The sequence below is a fragment of the Canis lupus genome, chromosome X (genome assembly GCF_011100685.1).
Source record: "Canis lupus familiaris isolate Mischka breed German Shepherd chromosome X, alternate assembly UU_Cfam_GSD_1.0, whole genome shotgun sequence".
NCBI lineage: Eukaryota > Metazoa > Chordata > Mammalia > Carnivora > Canidae > Canis > Canis lupus.
Window position 1 is genome coordinate 4,298,738 of NC_049260.1, and position 22,597 is coordinate 4,321,334.

At 49.8% G+C, this 22,597-nt stretch overlaps 1 protein-coding gene across 1 annotated transcript in view; it reads left to right on the forward strand.

Moving 5' to 3' along the window:
• Window positions 1-7,895: 7,895 nt before the first annotated feature.
• Window positions 7,896-22,597, forward strand: part of STS (steroid sulfatase) — a 128,586-nt gene continuing 113,884 nt past the window's right edge. The window contains 1 exon segment of the mRNA XM_038586766.1: window positions 7,896-7,998. The gene's annotated coding sequence lies outside the window, so the exon portion shown is untranslated.

Below are 22,597 nucleotides of genomic sequence, written 5' to 3' on the forward strand. Positions count from 1 at the left end.
GGTTGGATTGATCTGTCTACATATCCATCCATCCATCCATCCACACACACGTATATGCACACACACTGGACTCGTATATTGGAATCCAGCAGCCTAATGAAGCAGGAGAGCAGGTTCAGACATTCAGAGGTTCTGGCCTGTGTGTGCAGTACCTTTTCCCAAAGCCCTTGACTCCGAGAAGTCATGACCCAGTTTGAAGAGCTCTCTGACTTAGATCCAAGAGGAAGACGACAAATACTCCCTGTGCAGCTAAAACATTTCACCAACTCATTTTTTTTTAACATTTCTCGGACAAACACGTGCTCACTGCTGCTCCGTGTGCCCTTCCATGCTTCTAAAAACAGATAAGTGTCCTGCTCGTGACTCTTCTGCTGAGAGACCGCAGGCGAGCAAGACCCCTGTAACTTGCGGAGGCCACTCGGCTCCGTGGAGACCTAGACTCTGTCGGAGGAAGCTCTGGCTTCCATTTGAAGCAACCCAATTTTCATTGCTAACTGTGGATTCACCTTTCTTCCCGCGTGGAGCTGGCCTAAAAGTAGGGACCTGGGGGGCCTTTGCTTGGGGAGCCTTGGATTTATTCTCCATTCTCCCTTCTTTCCCCCACATGCTCAGAAAGCCCTGGAAGGGAGCCTTGACACGTGTAAACGGATGACCTTGCCGCTCCAGGCATTTTCCTTGAGGATGTGGTTGATACTTTGTGGAGAGGGTCATTATTCTTGATCTTCTTTGCTATCAGGGTACAGTCTGGACGACTTGCCTCTAGCAGAGGAGCCAAGTTTGCTCCTTAGTATGGTAAACAACACGAGTCCACCACGTGGGGCATCATCATGTCACCTGTAGCCAGACATGGAGAACATGGGGCCCCACCCAGACCTATTGAATCAGCCAGGTGCCCCGGTGGCCTGGGCCACTCACCACCACCTGGGAGGTGCCAGGTACTCCATCAGGGTATGGTAGCATATGAGAACCTCTGCTGGTGATCATCTTTATGTAAAAGGGTAGGAAATAAGTTAGGCCTTAGCAGTGTTTATTATCTGCATGGGCACTGGCGGGTGATCTGCACGCTGGATGGTCGTGTGTCCCGATCAGCTTTCCCAGGATCGTGGGGGGACATATAGATGGGGCAGCATCCATGCCCTCTACTGTTTTATTTGATTTCAGGTTAATGCAATGTATGCTTCAGGGTTCAGTGTTTTTATAGGGGATTTATTTCATTTTTAAACCAACCCTCACAAAATGGATAAAGGGCTTAAAGAAACTCCTATGAAAAAAGTATAATGCAGGTCCAAGTTAATGACAAGGAAAGATAACTAGTGGCATGAACTGCAGAGCATTCACAGACCAGGAAAAACACACATTGCATCGGTAAATGAATAGATAGCGCTCATCCACCATCGCACGTATGGAGGGAGGATGAACATTCAGAAACTGGGGGGCTTGAGGTGCATGGTCTAGAGTCTCCTCTCTCTCCTTCGGATCCTTTGGTGACCAGACATCCGAGGTTCATTGTGCCCCCCCCATAGGAGCCCTGTTGACCACTGTGATACGTGGCACCAAACAAGGTCACCTGCCCCCCGCCCCAACCCTGCCTCCATCTCCCAACCTCCCTCTCGATTTAAAATCTTTCCCTCCTGATTTTTGGTTCAGGCTAAATTTACTCTGACAGAGTGCCCTCCCTCGAGGGCGTGTTACGGGTGGCCGTGCCCATGGCAGACAGGCAAGGGGATGTTGGCATCTTGCATCCTTCTGTCTCTTCCTTCCATCCCCAGGAGGGGTGCCCGGGCCCCGTGTGCTGCATCTCCTCCCTGTGGACAGACTCAGTGCTCAGCCTCACCTGCCAAAGCACATGCGGTTGGTCCATAGGACTTCCCTGATAAAACCGCTGCCTCGTTGGAAAGGCTTTGATCCCCTGCGGTAGTTTATACAAGATGCATGGGGCCCCACTCAGTTCTTGGAAATGCTTATGCAAGACAGGTGTTCAGAGTCCACATGAAAGAATCATTTGGTGTTTGTGGTTAAAACTGGCTTTCTGTTTCGTAACAACTGTAGTAAAAGCTGCCAGCCCTCCAATAACTAGGACATGCTCCCTACTTTATAAACCATGTCAACAACCTCGCTTGGGGAGGTAGTGTGATTATTCTTATATATAAATGAGTTAATGGAGCTTGAGAGACATTAACTGCCTTGCCTCAGGCCACACACCTGAGAAGGAGCAAGGTGGAGTCAAACCTAAATTGGTCTTGCTTCCTCAAAAAGAACCGACAAGCAGAACTGTGTGTTTTTATATTTTTCTACATACTCCTTAAGTGGCTTATATTGTGGGTAAGTAATCAAAGCCATAACCCTAATACAAGACTAATGTGAAAATCAAATACACTTATGATTGTAAAAAAAAAAAAAAGGAAAATAATGTTCTGGAGACCAACAGCAGAGAGAGAGAGAGAGAAGGAAAGGAAGGAAGGTAGGAAGGGGAAAGAAAGAAAGGAAGGAAGGAAGGAAGGAAGGAAGGAAGGAAGGAAGGAAGGAAGGAGAAAGAAAGAAGAAAGAAAAAAGAAAGGAAGAAAGAAAGAAAAAGAAAAGAAAGAAAGAAAAGAAAAGAAAGAAGAAACAGAAAGAAAGAAAAAAGAAAGGAAGAAGCACAGAAATAAAAATCAACTCACCCCCCCCCACCCCCCCACACTCCCTAACCCCTACTCCTCCATCCACTAAACCCCTACCTCCCCCACGCCCTAAAAAAAGCCCTCCCTCCCTCACCCCCCCCCCCCCCCCATACCTCTCCCTCCTACCCCCATATCACTCAAAGCCCTACATCAAAATTATGTATTCACTGACAAAGAAGAAAAGAAACATCCAAAAGAAAAGAAAGAAACATCCAAGCAACAAAAACATCCAGATAAAGAAACAAACTACAACACATCCAAGAAAGAAAAGAAGAGAAACATCCAAGAAAGAAAGAAAAGAGAGAAACGTCCAAGAAAGAAAGAAGAGAAACATCCAAGAAAGAAAGAGAAACATCCAAGAAAGAAAGAAAAGAAGAAAAACATCCAAGAAAGAAAGAAAAAGAAGAGAAACATCCAAGAAAGAAAGAAAAGAGAGAAACGTCCAAGAAAGAAAGAAAAGAAAGAAGAGAAACATCCAAAAAATAAACAAGAAACATTTTTTATTTATTTATTTTTTCTTGTGCACTTTGGGTATAAATCCATAATGGCAATGTTGGGGACGAGGAATTTTACTCAACCCTTCATAGAGTCTCTCAGTTGCTCAAAGAATTAACTCGACATGAGACAGACGAACAGGAGAAAAATCAGATTTTATTTCATAGGTACAGGAACCCCACACACATGAGAGATTCCAAGTCAGAAAGGTTACAATGAGGTATCTGTGCCGTCGTGAGCTAGGGAATGGGATGAGGGCCCAGGAGGGGAGGAGGGCCGTTCACAGGGCAATAAGAATATGATTGGTAATTAGATGTTTGCCCTGCCACACAGATGGGTCACTCAGATAATACTTATCTCCGATAATAACTCTCATTCTGAGAAAGATCCCCAGTTTAGATTCTTCTGGGTAGTTAAGGAGTGGACCACGGTTTCTCTTGAGCCTGCAGGATCTTGACTGTCTTCAGCTCAAAATGGTCTACGTGTCAACATGCTTGATTTGGGGGAGGCTTGCTCTGAGCCCCTCGAGCAGCATCTGCAGTGAGAGACGGCCTGACTGTATTAAAGCAGCAGCTCTTAACCCTAGTGAGACGCAGCAGGACAGGCGTTCCCCTTGGCCGAGCTCCACCCCACTCCTAGGCCAAGCACAGCAGGTGGGAGCACACAGCTGCCTGCTGGCCGCCTCCTGTCCCGACCCAGCAAGACATGAGCCTCGAGGGATCCCTGGGTGGCGCAGCGGTTTAGCGCCTGCCTTTGGCCCAGGGCGTGATCCTGGAGACCCGGGATCGAATCCCACATCAGGCTCCCGGTGCATGGAGCCTGCTTCTCTCTGCCTGTGTCTCTGCCTCTCTGCCTCCCTCTCTCTCTCTCTCTCTCTGTGTGACTATCATAAATAAATAAAAATTAAAAAAAAAAAAAAGACATGAGCCTCGAACGCGCATGTGCCAGACCATCGTCCCTAAATCCGCCAGCCACGCATTTGCTGGAAGCTCTGCTGGGCTTCTAATTTTTTATTTTTATTTTATTTTTTTTTTTAGCACAGCATTTCCCAAACACATCACACACACCATCTAAAAAATAAAAAATAAAAAATAAGTAGTAGTATCTGTTAACTTCCATGAGATTGAGTCCATCCCGGAACGCTTTTAGAAACGCCACACTGGCCCTTATGCTTAGAATCCAGCGAGACTCAAAAATTCCATCCAATCACAGCTGTCCTAAGGCAATCATTGGATATGAAATTTGGGATCTGAGCGCGTCATTGTGACACCCACACGTTGACAGAGCAGAGCACATTTACATAGTGAACTATGAAATGAGGATCTTTAGTACCTCGGATAGTGAAGATCGTAGGAATCTGAAGAGCAGTGGGACGTGTGCGTATACACATGTACATAGAGACAACATTTATGTCACGTATGTAAATAATCTAGTGTGTGTGTGTGGGGGGGTGTTTTCTTTTGTTTGTTTGTCTGTTTAAGTAATCTCTGTGCCCATCGTGGAGCTTGAACTCATGACCCCAAGATCAAGAGTCTCACGCTCTCCTGACCGAGCCAGCCAGGCGTCCTTAGTTGTGTGTGTTTTTAAGAAACTGGAGGATATCCACGTAAAATTTAAATACATTGATCTCACACATACACATTTATATGTCCTATAGCACGTATAAACCATACGTACGTTTGTGGTTTTCAGAGACCTGTGAATAGACGTCATCACATATCATTTCAGCGGACTTGATTAACGTGTACGTGTGTGTCATGTCTGTAAATAGATGCGTGGGAAGCCTTATAGGAAACTTAACAGTGTTCTGTGTATAATGTACGTGTGGGCATGTTTTTACATAATTGTACAGATTTGAGAGTCGTATACTAGTTTAAGTGAAGCAGGTGGATCAAACAGGTACAGGAAGTGCGTTTCGTTCTTTCATTGGCACATTTCAGTTGAATGTGTTTGTCAGCTGCCGCTCTATTTAACGTGGAATGAATAATATTTAAAAGGCGTGTATTTCAAGTGCTTTCCCCAGGGCCATTTCAAGTACTCTGAAGGAACCTCAGACCCAATCCTTCCTCCTGGAGTGGCCCACCGTGCCATTTAAGGGAAGGCGATGTACCAGGACTTGGTTTTGGGTTTAATGATGACGCTTCCCATCGCAACCAAAAGCACCTACCTGGACACAACTGAGGCATTTCCATGTGCCTGACCATGTTACGTAAGAATCGTTGGGACGGGAGGCTTTGCCCATGTGGGTTTCTTTGCTCCCCCAGGAGCATTCATTGTGCTCACCAGGGAGGGTCTCAAGGCAAGAGATGGTTTAGCATTTCTGGGCTTTACCAGGGTGGTGCGTGGCTTGCTGGAGAACAGCCAGGCCCATGCTCAGGTACACAGAGCTACGCACACCTAGTGCCGTGTCACTGTAGATAACACAATAGGGAGACTGCCTTGTGCATTCTGGAGCTCCACGCCCTCTCTTCCCACACACGGCTGAGAGAAGAGCCCTTCCGTGAGCGCCGTGTTGCTTATCTCAGTTGTCTGATTTGCATTGAGATGCTTGTTCCTTGATTCGAGGTCACAGTGACCAAGCCTTGGTCTTTGTGTTCAGTCTCAGAGAGTGAGTCTTTGCTTGCTAACCCCTGAATCACCGCATTGCGCACTAGTTCTGTGGGACTCGAGAATTTCCAGCAACAAACAGTGAGCTCTTCCTCTGTGGAGGCCAGAGTGAGAAGGCACATCCAGCCTTGGCTCCAGGCTTCCTGTGTAATGCCTCCGACGGTCAGCCCGGTTATAGGGCTGTCAGGCACCTCAACGCTGAACAACTTCCTTCAGTGGCTACGTGAATTAATACAACAAAGCCTCTTTTCATGACCCCAGAGCACAGTGCTTTACAGGGTGAAATATTTCCACTTCCACACACTAAAATCTTCCAACAAGGAGCATCTCTGAAACTGCCAGGCCTTACACCCTGGGCTGTTGTCCCTAATCAGTAAGCTTCTACCTGGAACATAATCCTCCCTTCCATACAGAAAAGAGGCCTGGTGCTCAGAGAGCTCAAGCGCTCTTCTGGGGTCACACAGCTAGCCAGTGCCAGAGTTGGAACTCAATTCACATCCATTGGCCTCCAAGTCTTTCTTGCATGAAAATAAATCATTCTGGGAGGGTATTGCAGTAACGTAGTACGTTGAAAACATCAGGAGAGGGGCAAAGAAATAAAGTGGAGAAGGGGAATCTTTGATGTCGGTAGCAGGGACCCCCATGAGATCGGAGGCCCTGCAGCAGGGGGACCAGATGAGGCCCAACCCGGGGGAAGGTTTGCCCTCATTGGTCTTCTGAGGAGGAGGATGACAACGATGGGGCTCCAACAGAGGAGATACCAGCACCCATGTCTCAGGGGTTATGGATGGGCGGGAGTCAGCTGGATGGCACCCAAGAACCCATGAAGATATCCTTCAGAGGGAGAGGCAGTCTCCAGCGTGCCTGAAGCCATCTCCCAATAGGACCCTCGAGAGGAGAACTTTCTGCCCTTTGGCCCCATCTTTCCATGCTCACTGCATGCTCTGGGACTGTAGCAGCTGCTGGGGGTGGGCTGGGCCATAGATGAGAAAGCCAGGAGCTGCTCCCCACATGCACCCACCCCACCCAGGACCTACAAAACCATGCTTTCGCTGGGGATGTCTCACCAGTAGAGTTGCAGTATTGCATTCTTTCATTTTTTTTTTAAGATTTGATTTATTTATTCATGAGAGAGAGAGAGAGAGAGGCAGAGACACAGGCAGAGGGAGAAGCAGGCTCCATGCAGGGAGCCCGATGCAGGTCTCGATCCCAGGTCTCCAGGATCACGCCCTGAGCCGAAGGTGGGTGCTCAACGGCTGGGCCACCCAGACGTCCCGCGTTCTGAGCTCTAAAGCATCCAGCAGCTGGAAGCCTCCTGGGGCGTGCTAGAGCATTGACCACTAGCTTGTAAAACATCTCTGCAACAGGTAAGTTTTATAGAGACCCCGGGATACCAGACATCCGCGGGGTGGTGATAGCCGGGTCCTGCTCGTTCATGATAAAATATTTCTTCAGGTCTCGGTACGCTGGCATCTTGGGTTCCTGGGAAGAATGGGAGCTATGTTAGCACCCACTACACCGTGGATTAATTATTCCAGTGCGGACCAGAGCCCGAGGCACGGGAAATAATTACAGCTGGGCAATGCTTTATTTATAGAGGTGGAATAATGGAATCAAAGCCCCAGCGTGTGGTTTTGCGATTCTTCTTTTCTTCTTCCAAATAAAACAGAGGGACGACAAAAAAGACTACTTCTCCTGGGAAGTTTTGTCTTTCTCGCCTGGGGTTTGAGCCCCTGTCTGTCCCCCCAGGACCTGGGAGCAAAGGGCTTGCCTGCCCGTCTGCCCCCCACGGGGTGTCCTTGCTCACCTCCCGGCCTCGGTGTCGCCCAGGAGTGTGGCTTCCTCGGGGCCCGCGGGCCGTGGGTCACCGATCAGGCAGCCGGCCTTGCGGGGCTGCACCCCCGGCCTCGGGGCGCCCGGCCCTTCCCCGCCGATGCCGCCCGCCGGCCGCTGCCCTCTGATGCGCGGCGAAAGCATGTGGCTGTGAGGGCAGCCCCGGCGGGGCCGGTGGGCGGTGCAATAGCCTCCTCCTGAGAGACGGCCAATCGGTGGCCAATTAGCCGGCGATGACTCGGGCCGGGCCGGCCGCGTATGGTGGCCGGGCCTGGGCGCCAGCCTCCGGGGCCTTGAAAAGCTGCGCGGCCCCGGGCCGAGGCGCACAGGGCCTGGGTCTCCCGGTGGCCTCGGCGTCCTCGGTCTCCTCGCCGGTGACCTGCCCGCAGCCGCACCACAGCTGGTGAGTCCCATCAGTTTTCTCTCGCTGCTTCTCTGCCGCTCACACATTGGGACAGACGACGTTGAGCCAAGGGCTACCGCTCCTTTGGTGTCGCTGCTTCAAATGAAATCTAAGAGTCGCTCTGTCGGCCCCTTTCTGGAATGCTCCGACCGCATGCAGGGTGAGAGTTAATTAAACACGTCGCAGAGCTAAGCCTGAGCCCCGGGAGATGGCCTTGTCCGTGATCTTCCGTGCGAATCGTGAAACTTTGTCCCTTCCTACCTGTTGTGTTAAGGTTTTAAAACCTGTAGAACCGCCTACAAGAATTCATCTGTTTTCATTTGTCCCTTTGCCCTGAAACTGGGAGGTCTTCGGGGAGAAAGCAAGCGATTGCCAAACACTTTTCCTTCCTTCCTTTCTGGATTAAAGTGGTGGTTTGAAAACACAGGCTGGATACAGAGAATAATGGAAAGGCCAGAGGCAAGAAACCCAAGAGGAAATGAGCGAACGGAGAGGTGCGTTGTGTGCTGTAGGTTCCTCCAAAGAGAAATCGAATTAACTTTGTGTATCAGAATATGAGCATCAGTGCTTCCGATCCGGATAGGATGAACGTGAGGGAGATGTACCTGCCGTCGGGCATCTGCCCTGAAACGTTGGGGTTATCCTAAGCTTACGACGTGCTGCTTTTCTAAAGAGGAAACAGAATTATAGCAGCTCTGCTCTCTCTTTTTTTTTTTTTTTTTGTAAGCTTTTTAAAAATGTTTTCTGAAATATTTATTTTTCATTCTAAGTGTCCGGATACACAGTCTGTCACGACTGAATGGTGTTCTCGAACACAAAAGCAGAACACGAGTGATCCCGGTTGGTAGATACGTGGCTCAACAGGCTTGTTTTTTGTTTTTTTTTTAACAGTTTTGTTGTCGGGTGCGGGGTTCCTTAGTCCGGTGTTGGAGGCCGTGTTTGGCTGCGTAGACCATCTTCACGAAGGGGCAGGGTTAAGTAAGCAGTGATAAGTGGCTCAGAAATCGACCGCTCTTTATTCTGAAATTTATATGAGATATAGGAGATAAGCATGCAGGACAGCTTGAGCTTTGTAACGCATGGCACCCGCAATCCGGGAATGTGAGCCAGCCACACGTACGGTGTTGCCCTCCACCCCAGATAAACCTTCCGTGCTGTCCTCCTGCAAGTGAACAATCCTAGTTAATCATGACGTCGAGTGCTTGCTTAGTTCTTATCTGGAATCAGCATTTTTCTATGGAGATTTATTTACTTATTTGAGAGTGAGAGAGAGACGCACGGCGGGAGGGGTGGAGGGAGAGGGAGAGAGACTCCCCAGCAGGCTCCCCGCCAGACACGGAGCCTGACAAAGGGTTTGACCCCATGGCCCTGAGATCGTGACCTGACCCGAAACCAAGAGTCAGACACTCAACCGACCGTGCCACCTAGGCGCCCTGCAATATTTTTTGTGTGTGCATTGACTCCATCCTCTGAGCTAGCCCTTGAGGATTGACTTGGAGGGGTGATAAAAAGAATTGTCTTTGGAGATGATGTCACTAAAAATGGTGAAACTCTTCTTGAGACATTATTCCATTCTGTGGTCAGATAGGCAGCGCGTGCCTTGACAAACGCGTGATAGTACCTGACAGATTTTCCCCAGGAATTGGTGTCTACAGTGACATTAATATTTACCAACTGAGAAATTGCCCCATTTTCATTTATAATGAGATTATAACATAACAACTGGTGATATCAGGATCCAGAAATGTAAAAGCTTTCAGTGCATGGAAGAAAGGAAAAAAAAAAAAAAAGATACAAGGACTCCTAATTTGCATTTAAAACTGAGTAATAAATGTCAGACGTCCCTTAAAAGGCTGATGTGAAGTAAGCATTAAAAGTTTGTGGGTAAAAACCTCAAGACCTGTCCTCCAGACCACTCTCCATCTCTGCTGTTTTGTTTGTGTCTTGTCCTCTCATTAACATTCCTACCTTGTTTGGAAATTAACCCTGTAAAACTTGGTGGCTGAGTCAACAAGCCCTTACCTGGCACCCTTGGGATTTAGGTAATGAAAGATTTTGCAATGATGACACAGAAGTCCAGTCTTCCCTCTGGAGTTGTCCAAGACGGAAAACAAACACTCAGTGTAAATACTGCAGGTGCCAATGTCAATAATAATTAGGTGCTTCTTACGAGGAGGAAGTGCAGGGCAGAGAGTCACACCGGGCTAATTCACTATAGCGCCCTTGACTTTCCACTCGGATAGAAAGCACGGAGGTAAGACGGAGGGGGCCCCGGGTCCGCTGTTCCTCTTGGTCGTTCCAGGGCTGGGGGGAAGTCGCGTGCAGAGATAGACGCAGGACTGGGACGTCCTCCTTCACAAGTGACTTGTCTGCCCTGGGGTTTCTCAGCTGTGGCAGTCAGCAGACTGAGCTGTGCTTGCAGGATGTTTAGACTCTAGGCACTAGATGCCATAGGACGCTGCCACCGCCCCCCTCCGCAATTGTCCGCAGACATTCCAAATGTTTCCTGGGGAGGAAGAGCCACCGTCGCTTGCTTAGAGGCCTGGAGACCAGCCTTGCAACGATTCTCAGCTGTTCCCCAAGGTTCCAGGAAGCTCTTGGGTTGTGCTGGAGGTTGTCCCGGCTGGTCTGACCTGGGTCGCCATTGGGCACGGGTGTCCTGTGTCTCTGATTGCCTCCTCTGTTGCAAGGGACGTGTGGGCTTATACAAGGTGGAGTGACTTGGCCAGCATCCTTTTCAGTATAGGCGGGCTTTCCAGTGTCTCGTGCGTTGACTTCTTTTTTGTTGTTTTTAAGATTTGATTTCTTTGTTAGAAAGAAAGAGAGCATGAGCAAGAGGAGGGGCAGAGGGAGAGAGAGAAGCAAGGGAGCCTGACTTGGGGCTCGATCCCAGGACCCCAAGATCGTGACCTGAGCTGAAGGCAGATGCTTAACTCACTGAGCCACCCAGGCACCCCTTGAATCCTTTCCAAGAGCTCCCTTCTGAGTTACACACCTACACCCCTTTGTCCATAACCAACAAGAACAAAAGAAAGAGGAGGATTGGAAACTAAGGTTTTGGGGTAGCTTATTTTTGTCAGTTCTGCAGCAACAAACAGGAAACTGATGTAAAATTGAACAGTCTGTATTCATCCCATGGAATGCAAATACTCATCCTGTTTTGCTGCAGAGGTATTTATATGTGTGACTGCAGGCGAGTGTCCAGGACGTCGTTTAGGGTGTGTTACGTGGCACATGCCTGCTCTGCCATTGTGTCTTTCCATATATGTGTGTCTGCATGTTGCGTGCTGCTCGTCACAGCGCAGTATGTATGGATATCAAATCATTACGTGGTGTGCCTTGAAGTTCTCCGTCATCTGTCAATTATATCACAGTAAACTGGAATATAGGTTTGTCATTCAGTAAAACCAGAGAACAGATGAACATATTTGGCAAAGTTTTACTGAGATGTAACTGACATACAGTGTCAGGTGGGTTTAGAGTATAAGATGGATGATTAGATACACATCGTGATGACTCAATCCATATTGCAAAGTAAGTTCCGATAACATCCACCACCTCACGTGGGTACAGATTTTTGTTTCTTGGAATTGTTAGGAGGTGTAATACAATGAGCACGGTTCTATACAAAACAGGGCCCATTAGGAGCATCAGAAAGCGTCCTAGGGGCAGCCCAACGTCGCAGCTGTCTTTTGCATACTTTTAATATATATATATTTTTTAATTACCTTCCAAAATCTAAAAAAAAGAAAAAAAGAAAACACTGAACTGTGAAAAACACGTGGCTCCAAGAGTCTGTGTTTTGAGCCTGGGCAGCTAGAGTTCTAAATTTAAGCATGGAAAAGTTCATTTTGAGCCTGTGTGTGACTTTGAACCATCATGTGATAGTTGCACCATGTGCGTTTGTTTGTTTTGTTTTCCCATTTATGGTATCAAACTATGTTGCAATCCCCTCAGGGGTACCCTCCACCACCTCAAACCTCAGGACTTTGGTAAGCTCTGCAAGCTTTGCAATAAGATGAGAATAGTCAGAAGCTTAAATTCAGCCAGAAAAGCGGGGCTGAACCTGTGTGTCTTCTGGTCGCCATGCCCATTGATAAGCAGCTTCCGACCGCTGCTCCCCAGCTACTCCCCAGCCTGTGCACCTGGGAGGCAAGGACTACTTACTCAAATCTATGGGGGGTCACGATGGCCCAATCTGGGATTCCATGGCCGGGATACTGAACTGAATAGCATGTCTTGACTTTTGAAAGGCCAGACGTTGGGTTCCATTAAGCGCAAATACAAAGTCATTGTTGGGTTAGCGAAGAAGTTAGTCGCTCTTCGGCGAGCACATGTTCTATAGGTCAGGGATTCTCAGCCCGAGCAGAGTCCATATTCAGGGTTGGATTATTCTTTGTTTTGGGTGGATTTTGCACATTGTGGGATATTTAGCTGAATCCTTGGATACTATCCAAGAGACACCAATAGCACCCTCCCAACTGTGACAAGCAAAATCACTCCAGACACTACCAAATATTTAAGGGGGGGGGGGGGTAGAGTCACCCTGGTTCACAACCACTGGTATGGAAAAACACCAGAAAAATTAGTAGCAGAGTTTTGACCTAAAGCAGGCTTCTCCGCCTGAACATGACTGATTGTTCAGGCCAGATCATTCTCTGGCATCATGGACTGTCTTGTGCATCGTTGGGTATTTAGTAGCATCCCTGGCCCCTCCCCAGTGGAGGCCAGGAGCACTGTCCACAAGCTGTGACAGCCACAAATGTCTGCAGATATTGTCCAATGTCCCCCGGAAGGCAGAGTCACCCCCCCCGTTGATAATCACTGGTTTGCCTGACGCGATACTGTGTGATGAGCCCTATTTTAAAGGCGGGAAAAACAAACCTGTGTTCTATAGATGTGTCAGGGTCAGGAGCTTTTGTGCCCCAGCACACACCGCATGTGTGACTCACCCGGGGGGTGTCAGAAGCCATCTGCTTCATGGGCATTCTGAGCCCTATCAAAGAATTCCCACATCACGAGGGCCGACTCACCATAGTCGGCATCATGAAGTGGATTCCTAGAGCTTCTGGTTGCAAAGTAGTCCCAAGTGACAAGCTCATTCATCAAGGAGGTTATAGTGGCAGGTGTCTAGAGCTGGGTGCGTGACTCAGGAGGTTTGGGGTTGACAGTGACAAACTCAATGCGGCCTTACTCATAAATAAACTTCAGTGTTGTTATCTCTTTTTAATGCTTTTATTAATCGGGGTGAAATTCACATAGCACACAAATAACCATTGGAAAGTGTATAGGTCAGAGGCATTTAGTGCCTTCTAGCCAGTGCCTCTCTAGTTCTAGAACTCTGTAAATCATTCCCCCAAAGCCTCCATTCCCCCTGCCCTCAGCCCTCAGTAACCACAGATGCTGTTATATTTGCTTATTCAGGACATTTCCTGTAAATGGAGTCCTACGCCGTGTGGCCTTTTGTGACTGCCGCCCTCTACTCCGTCTCATATTTTGAAGATTCATCCACGTAGTAACAGGTGTCACAACTTTGTTCTGCGTTATGCCAGTTGATATCCTATTTTATGGATAGAAAGGGATTTTCTAGTTGCACATGTGCCAAGGTCACAGAATCATGGGAAAAGCTGTAGGATCGAGGCCTGGTCTTTGTGAGGCTGATGGACATGATCCGTAGCTGCTGTTTCTGGCTGCTGATGGGGGCAGAGCACTGCATCTGAAAATAGTGGGGTTTGCATCCTGGGGAAAAGCCTGTAGTGTTGTCACTATTTTGCTGGAAGTCGATACCATAGTAGTTGCTATCCGTTGCAAATTAGCACAAATGTAAGGGCTCCGAATACCACCCACTGATTACCTCGCAGGATCTGGAGGTCAGGTGTGTGGACATGGCTTAACTAGGCCCTCTGCTCAAGATCTTACATGTCTGCATCAAAATGTAGCCTGGGTTGTTTGGTCATGTGGACCTTGGGATCTTCTTCCAACCTTACGCACTCATAGTGTGTGCAAGTCTAGTTCCTTGTGATTGGGACACGGAGGTTTTAGTTCCCTGGGATTGACCCACCCTGTAGACATTTCACATTGTGACTGTGTCATCAATGCCTGTGGGACAGCATCTCTTCTGTTTGGAATCTGCGTTTGGCGATGCACCTGATTAGGCCAGGCCCACCCGCGATTTGGTTAGCAAGGTCAGCTGATCAGAGATCTCAAGCACACATGCAACATCCCTTCGCGTCTCCCATATCCTGTTGCTGAGAAGCACATCACAGGTCCCCTCGCTCTCAAGACGAGAGGATCACACAAAGGTGTGGGTACCAGGGGCTGAAAGCCGAGAGGCTATGCTGAGAAACGTGTGCTGCACAGGTGCCTTCTCGTGGGTGGAGCTGGGAGCCTAAATAAGATGTAGAAAACGTGTGCCAGGAACCGAATGACCTGGTCACCAACACACATTTGGAGAAAGTGACGTTTGTGCCAAGGTTGTCGGCACTGGTGCTCACTACCTCCTGTTAGCATCATTTATTTTCATTTGCTAATAACGAGCGAATGGGGGACCCACCACAGAGGGAATATCTCACAGTATGAGGCCAGCATCTGCTCGGAGTCCTCACAGCCTGTCCTTGTCTTGCTCGGGCACACATCTGGGGAGCTGGCGACCCCTCTGAAAACGGGCAGCAACCAAGAAGCGCGCCTCCCAACCGGCAGGCTTGATGGGGTCGCCCAGGGACTGCCTCTCCCTTTGTGCACCCATGGGTGTGCGCCCCCCACCACGCTGCTCCTGGGTTCGCCCTGGAGCCTACGCGCTGTCCTACTAGGCCACGTAGCGGCACGGGCTCTCTCACTGATTGGGCGCCCACCCTGAACGTGTTCCGGAACACAGGCTCGTGTCCCTGCACCCCGACGGGGCGGGGGGTTCCCACCCCCACCAGCTGTGGCTGCGAGCCCTGCTTCCAGTCACACTAGGGGGTTAGCCCTTGTGCACACCTCGATGTCCGGTGTAGTATGTTCATGTGACTAGAATTGATGGCAGAAGGTGGGATGAACAACCTAAAAAATCAGTTTGGGCAACCGCGTGTCTTTAATGCTTTTTTTGTTGTTGGCCTGCAATTTCCATACAATACGATTAACCATCATGGAGAACAGGACTCAGAGGCATTAGCACATTCAACCACTGGCTGTCTAGCTCTAGATCTTGCTGAATCACTGCCCTTTCCCCCCATTTCCCTCTCCTCGGCCGATGGTAACCACAAATGTCACTTCTGTCTCTGGGCACTTGGATTCCGGACATCGTGTAAACAGTGCTCCGTGGCCTTGGGGACTGGCTCCTGTCACTGGGCACAGCGCGTCCAAGGTTCAGCCCTGGTGTAGCGCGTGTTGGTATTTTGTTCCATTTTGTGCTGAATCATACTCTGTTTCATGGATAGATTGTATTTTGTGTATCCATTTACGCGCTGTGGGACCCTCGGGTGCTTTCCACCTGCCGGGGGCTCTGAACGGAGCCGTGTGCGGGTGCACGGGCGTCTGCTCCCGGGCATAATCGCCAGGTCACGTCCTGGGGCTCTGCAACTCTTCGAGCTGCTTTGCACCACAGCTTTGAATACCTGCACATTTTCGGGGCGCCCGGGTGGCTCAGCGGTTCAGCATCTGCCTTGGGCCCAGGGTGTGACCCCGGGGTCCTGGGATCAAGTTCCGCATCGGGCTCCCTGCATGTGGGTGGCCTGCTTCTCCCTCTGCTTGTGTCTCTGCGTCTCTCTCTCTCTGGGTCTCTCAGGAATAAATAAATAAAGTCTTTTTTAAAGCTCCCTTCTCAGGCCTGGAAATCCCAGCTGGCCTCCCAGGACTGCGAGTTGGGAAGTCGAATTGCTTCCTGAGTTTGAATTGGGCCTGGGGCTGGGAGCAAACAGGCTGGCCGGGACCCATCCCCAGCCAGCAGCTCTCCCAGGGGGTCACCCCCGAATCTTTCGGCACCTGGCTCCTCCCCTGCGGTGTGTCACCGCCACCTGGGTCCGGGGACAGAACCATGGGCTCCGAGGTCTGGAGGACGGAGCAGTGCGCCGTCGCCTTAGGAGTATCCAAGTCCAGGCCTCTCAGGGGCCGTTACGTTTGGCTTTGCTGTGCTGCTTTCCATCGCGCTTCCGACGCCCGTGTCCTCGCCCTCGGTACAATTGCATCCAGCTGACAAATTATGAGATTAGGGATTTTATTAGACATAATAGAAGAGAAATGGCTGAGTAATTACAAATTATCCTCAGCAAAGAGTGCTCCTGGCCACTGCCCAGCCATTCATCAGGCCGCGGCACATCTCCTGGTACAGGGCGGGACGCGGCACCCACGGGCCACCTCATTATGTATTTGATCGGATCCATTGCACAGATCGACAATGCCGAGTCCTGGGGGCCTTCTGTCAAGACATACAGAAGTCCCCACGCTCCCAGCTGCCTGCAAACTACCTGCCAGGGAACGTCTCCTAGCGGAAGCTCTTCCTGTGACTTTAGTTTAGGTCACGCCTTTTGCATTTGCATCTTTCATGCCGAATGAACCTTGTGCATAAAGTTATACTCGGAGAATAATGTTTTGTGTTGCTTCAAGCCGGGACCTAAGGTGGAGAGGTGAACGCCGCTTCGATCTGTAACAGTTAAACGGTAGGGATATTTGGGATCACTCGTGCGGCCTTTTTATATTTTGCTACCAACGTCACGGTCGTTCGGCAGCCTGCTTGCAGTGGTGCCAACCATTACTTAACTATATGCATAGAATTAGGATTTTGTGTTTTTTATTTTTATTTTGCTTTTTTTAAGATTATTTATTCATGAAAGACACAGAGAGAGAATGAGGCGGATACACAGGCAGAGGGAGAAGCAGGCTCCATGCAAGGAACCCGATGCAGGACTCGATCCCAGGACCCCCAGGGTCCACACCCTGGGCCGAAGACGGGTGCTAAACCCAGGCATCCCGCAGATTTTGTGTTTTTTAACCAGACCTGTAGCCTCCCCCATGCAGGGATACTTCCCCGAGAGAGTTTTCCCTATGGCACATCGTTTATTATATTCCCACATCCATCATCGTGGCGTGCAGGAAACACAGCTCGTTTCCGGCAACGATGCGCAGTTGGTGCTTCTTCCAGGCACGTCACAAGAACGGAGATCCTGCAATGGACCTTCTCGCCACACGCTTGGAAGCCAAAGCCGACCGCTCCGGGCTGCATTCGTGGGAAGCTTGCTTAGAAATAGCGCTCTCTGTCCGTGCCTCCGTGTACAATATAGCGAAAATTGAATTTAAGTCGATTTGACTGGAGAGAACCGGCGCCGCTGGCAGCCTTTTGATAATAGAAATTAGACGGTGATCTGAAAACCTCCACCCTCGCAAGGAAGTAATCTTGAAGATACTGTTCTCTCTTTGGGTATCTTACTAATAGGCGTGACGTCGGGGTATCTGTGAACTCTGAGAGCGTCAGGTGTGCACATTTCCAACAGGGGTGATGCACGGCGCCCGGGGGGGCTCAGCGGTTGAGCGTCTGCGTTCAGCTCAGGGTGTGACCCCGGGGTCCTGGGTTCGAGTCTCGCATTGGGCTTCTCCGTCTGCCTGTGTCTTTGTGTCTCTCGCAAATAAACAACATCTTTAGAAAAAAAAAAAGAGGCGTGATGAACAACATCCTGCATGTCCCCGCCCCCCGAAATCTGCAGTCTCTCCAAGCCACCCTGTCCCCGAGTCTGCACAGCCTGCTGCTTCCCTGTCCTGGCTCCGCTGCCGAAAGAGACCCTGGTGAGGCTCCTTCCCAGTCGAGGCGTCCCGCAGCCGCCCGCCGTCCTGCTGGCGTTCCAGGAAGCTGCCTGCCCGGCTCGACGGCCCGGTGGGCAGAGCCTCGGCGCCTTCACCCGCCGCCCACGGAGACCACACGAAGCAGCCTGTGTGGACGCATCCGTCGTGAGGGCAAAGCTAGTTAGGGCAGCAGGGCCCACCGAATCCCCGTTGCCAGAGCAGGTCCCAGCAAGCCTGTGACATGCTACAGTGTAGACCCACAGGAGCCTGGGGAGAAAATTCCGTCCTGTCTGCACGTTCACATTCAGCAGAAAGGATAAGAATCAAACAAGGTGCAGCTCCTTATGCCGTGGACGGGGGCCCATGAGGACGCACTCTAGTCGAAGGGAATATATTTGTTTTAAAAAATGCAGTCGGAGTTGGTAAAAGGCATGTTTACAGCGCGGAGGCACATTTTCCACGTCATTTAATTCACCCGCTCGTATGATCCGGTGGTTTTTATCAGGTTACAGAGTCTTGGGAGCGCCCTAAGTGAGCGCGAGAGCACGTTGATCACCCCACAGAGAGCCTCACGCCCGCGTCCTCTTCCCCGTGATGTTCCCCTGCCTGAGCAGGCGTTCAAGAAGGCACATTTCTCGAGGGGTCACCCAGTTTCTTAGAACCCACGGCGCATGAGTAGTGCCCTCGGGTTGTTGACGGCCATCGGGTGACCTCCCTCTACGGCCGGACCCTATAATCATTGTCCTAGAAAGACCCAGATCTCAGTGGCTCGGGGAAGGGGCAAGGAAAGCTCTGCGTGCTGCGTGTCTCCGTGAGCCCTGCTTGTCTGCCTTCCTGCGCAGTCACGTCGCCCTTCTTGTACCGTGGCTCCTGCTTTGTCCCCCTCTCTGGTTCTTTCCCGGCAAAATGCCTCTGGCATTCTTTCCCACACGCGGGCCCTTAAGACTGATTTTCCCTGAAGCAAGTCAACGCCCCCGTCAAGGAATCCGCCGTCCCTCGTACATCTCCAGCTGCTATCATCTGGACAAATCTATGATTTTTCTCCCCAGAGACAGAGCTAAGAATCCGAGTAAGGGAAATGCACTGCACATAGGCAGATTGCAGCCTTGTAAATACAACCCCAAACTTTAGATGTGCACGTGGGAGGCCGCCGGGGGATTGTTTGGGTAGGGATTCTCGAGAGCAAACGTCCCAAATGCTGGGATTTGGGCACATACAGCGGAGCAGCAGGCCTGCCCCGGACGGCGAATAATGAGTTCCTGCCTAGAGCTAGCAGCTGGCAGAGAGGCCCGACCTGCGGGGATCCGGGACGGCAGCCATCGGACGTCCGCGGGGAGTCTTGCCCCGCGAAAGGCGGAGTATCTGCTGAACTCTTTTCTTTCCGGAAACTTCATCCCCCGGATACAAATATTGCTGTGAAACTGTGACAAACAAGGAAGAATGGGCTGGTGAAGGGCCACGGATGCGATCCTTGGGAAGAAGGGACCGTCCTCTTCTAAAACCTGTAATTAGTCAATGACCAGCGTCCTTGGGCAGGTGCCCTGGGGTGTAGAGTCGTTTCGATTAAAAAAAAAAAAAAATAGAGATGTTGTCCCCTGGCCAGTGACTCTGAAAAAGGGACGGCGCAAGCCGCAGGGTGTCCTCAAACGGGGACGGCCACGCGGCCCTACGGGGATCACTGGATCTCCGCGGAGAGCACAGGCATTCCGACCCGGAGTCTCTGGTTTCTAAACCCAGTGGAGGATGAAGCAGGAAAAGTCAGTGTTCCTACCTGTTAAAGTCCCTTCTGGACAAGCATATGGTACCAGAGATTAGTCACCTTGTGCTGTCATGACTGGCCAAGGCTCAGCGGGTCCTTAGGGCCAGGCAGGTGGTGTTGGTTGGATAGCAGAGACGTGGGGTTGTGCTGTACTTCCAGCTGCTGCATGTGCGACGTTGGGTGGGACACCCACCCTCCATGGGCTCCATCCAGGTCCTTGGGTGTTAACTCCCAATGTTACTGCAGTTCTAGATGTCAGTCCCCTGGGGGTCGAACCACAACACCCATGTCCCCCAAAGCTCCCAGGCTAAAATCTGAGATCCAGTGTCCTGAGTTTACAGCTGGCTGTAAATCCAGGTGTTAATTTAATGAATGGCACCGCACTTTTAGGGGGGTGGGGCGCAAATCAAGTATTAGGTAATTTATAAAAGTCTTCCCCCGAAAGAGCTGGCATGTGCCATAAATTCCCCCCAGCCACCCAAGATTGATAATTTTACACTGAAAGCAAGTAATTATGAATCTGCCTCTAAATCACTTTTTAAAACCCACACTCAAAAGTTGACAAACTGTCCTCATAAGTCAGACACCACTTATCAGCCCGGTACCAGCAAGCATAGCCCAAAGCTGGCGTCTGTCATGGATGGCGTGTCTGTCAAAGCCCTGATTCACCTGTGCCTGTAGAGAAGGGGGTGTTTGACGTCCGCCAAGGAAACCCTTCCTGTGTGAGTCAGCGGGGCGAGTATGTCTACCAACCAAAGAATATGGGACTCTATTCCATGGTAAAAGGCACAAAAATGGTATTTAACCATTTATACGTTCAAAGTCCTACAGGTATTAATTCAATATAACATCATGTGTAGCATCGAATGTTAAGATTATAGAGACCGGTCTCCCAACTGTTGGGTCCTCAAGGTAAAACGGAAACCTGTCTGGTGATGCTCTCCTCATGAAAACGCCCGTGAATAGAGTGATGTCAGGCCAGGAAAGGGTAAGGATGAAGAATGACAGGCACTGTTTTAGGGAGCCGTCTGGGAAGCTAGCTGTCCAGGAGGCGTTGACATGGGCAGCCACATGATGTGATCTGATAAAGGGCAGGAATTGGCAAAGATGTGCCCTGGTGTGCCCTGATGCAATTGCCTAACCCATGGCCTAGTCAGTGTCCACTGCCACACACCTGACCGTCACCACCAGACACCCAGTAGAACATGAGCACACACCAGCATCATGGCGTTTCGGGTTTATTGAGTTATCACCGGGCTTCCAAGCCAGCCAACAGCGGTGTCCGGAAGCTCGCCGTCATGGCTGAGATGAAGTTTGTCCTATGAGTTGATGACAGACGGATGACCTCTTAAGAAACCATTATAATTAATTGTGTTACACGTTGGTTCTGTGTTTTGATGATCTACTCAACTGTTGCGTACGGAGTTTTCCCCATTTATATGTCAGATGAAAGAATGAGCATTGGTGTATCCTTTGTAACTGGAAGGAGGGATATACCGGTGATCATAGATTTGGGAACTGCTGACATTTCGCCATATTGGCTTTATCTATCCAGCTGTAAAGTTGATGACTGTTTGACCCTGCCTTGCATGAGGCAGGTATTCAGCAGCGCATCCCCCACCGGGCCGCAGAAACCGTCGGGAACTAACTGAAAGGAAGCCAAGGACAACTGTTGTGCACAGGACGTGTTGACCAGTATTGATAATGTGCCCTCCAGTGCCCATTGCCCAGCATCCCCTCCCTGACCCCACCACGGGATGACTATTCCTTATATGGGGTAACTCCAACCTGAAGCTCCCTGCAGGCCTGCGGGATAGCTTTTGTACCAGTGTACATGACTACGGTCACGACTAGTGTTAGTTCTGGCCTTTGACCCGTCAGGTCTTTTTACCTTCACCAGGAGAGATTGTCTTCTCAGTCGCACCACCTGTTACCAGAGGGCTGGGTGGGATGCTGGATAGGAATGTGGTTGGAACAATAATGAATGCCTGTGGGTTGTATGAGCTCTCTGGGGTGTGTTGGTGGATGCTGGTTTGACAAACAGTAGAAATGAGGCCGTGAGACATGTGACAGCCTGCGGGCATGAGAAAAATAGGTAAATTCTGGGTCAGCTCCACTTGCCCTCCCTTCCCTTCCTCCCTGGGCTGTAGGAGGGAGAACTAGGGACACCCATCTATTCTTTTTTTCTTTTTCTTCTTTTTTTTTTGTATTATTATTATTTTAATGCAGTTAACCTACAGCATTATAATAGTTTCAGGTATAGAGTGAAGTGATTCAGCGCTCCCATCCAGCATCCAGTGCTCATCACAAGTGCACTCCTTCATCCCCATCACGTCTTTCACCCATCCCCCCGACCCGCCTCCCCTCTGATGAGCATTAGTTTCTTCTCTAGAGTTTAGAATCTGTTTCTTTTTTTTTTAATATTTTATTTATTTATTCATGAGAGATACACAGAGAGAGAGGCAGAGACATAGACAGAGAAAGAAGCAGGCTCCATGCAGGGAGCCCCATGTGGGACGCGATCCCAGGACTCCAGGATCAATCACACCTTGAGCCAAAGGCAGACTCTCAACCGCTGAGCTACATAGGCGTCCCTAGAATCTGTTTCTTATTCCACCATAGGCATGCACACGCACACACACACACTACATCTTCTTTATCCCTCATTCATCTACCAATGGGTAGTTGAGTTGCTTCTATAATTTAGCTGTTGTGAATAATGCTACAATAAACATTGAGGTGCATGTTGTCTTTTCAAATTAGTGTTTTAATATTTTTTGAGTAAATACCAAGTAATGGAATCACTAAATCACATGGTGATTCTATTTTTAATTTTTTGAGGAACCTCCGCAGTGGCCGCCCCAGGTTGCATTCCCACCAACAGTGTATAGGGTTTTTCTCCACATCTTCACCGACACTCCGTTCATGTGTTTCTGATTTTAGCCATCCTGATCAGGTGTGAGCTGATACCTCGCTGTGGTTTTGATACGCACTTCCCCGCTGATGAATGATGTTGAGCATCTTCCTGCGTGTGTGTTGGCCATCCGGATGTCATCTTTGGAGAAATGTCTATTCGTGTCTTGTGCC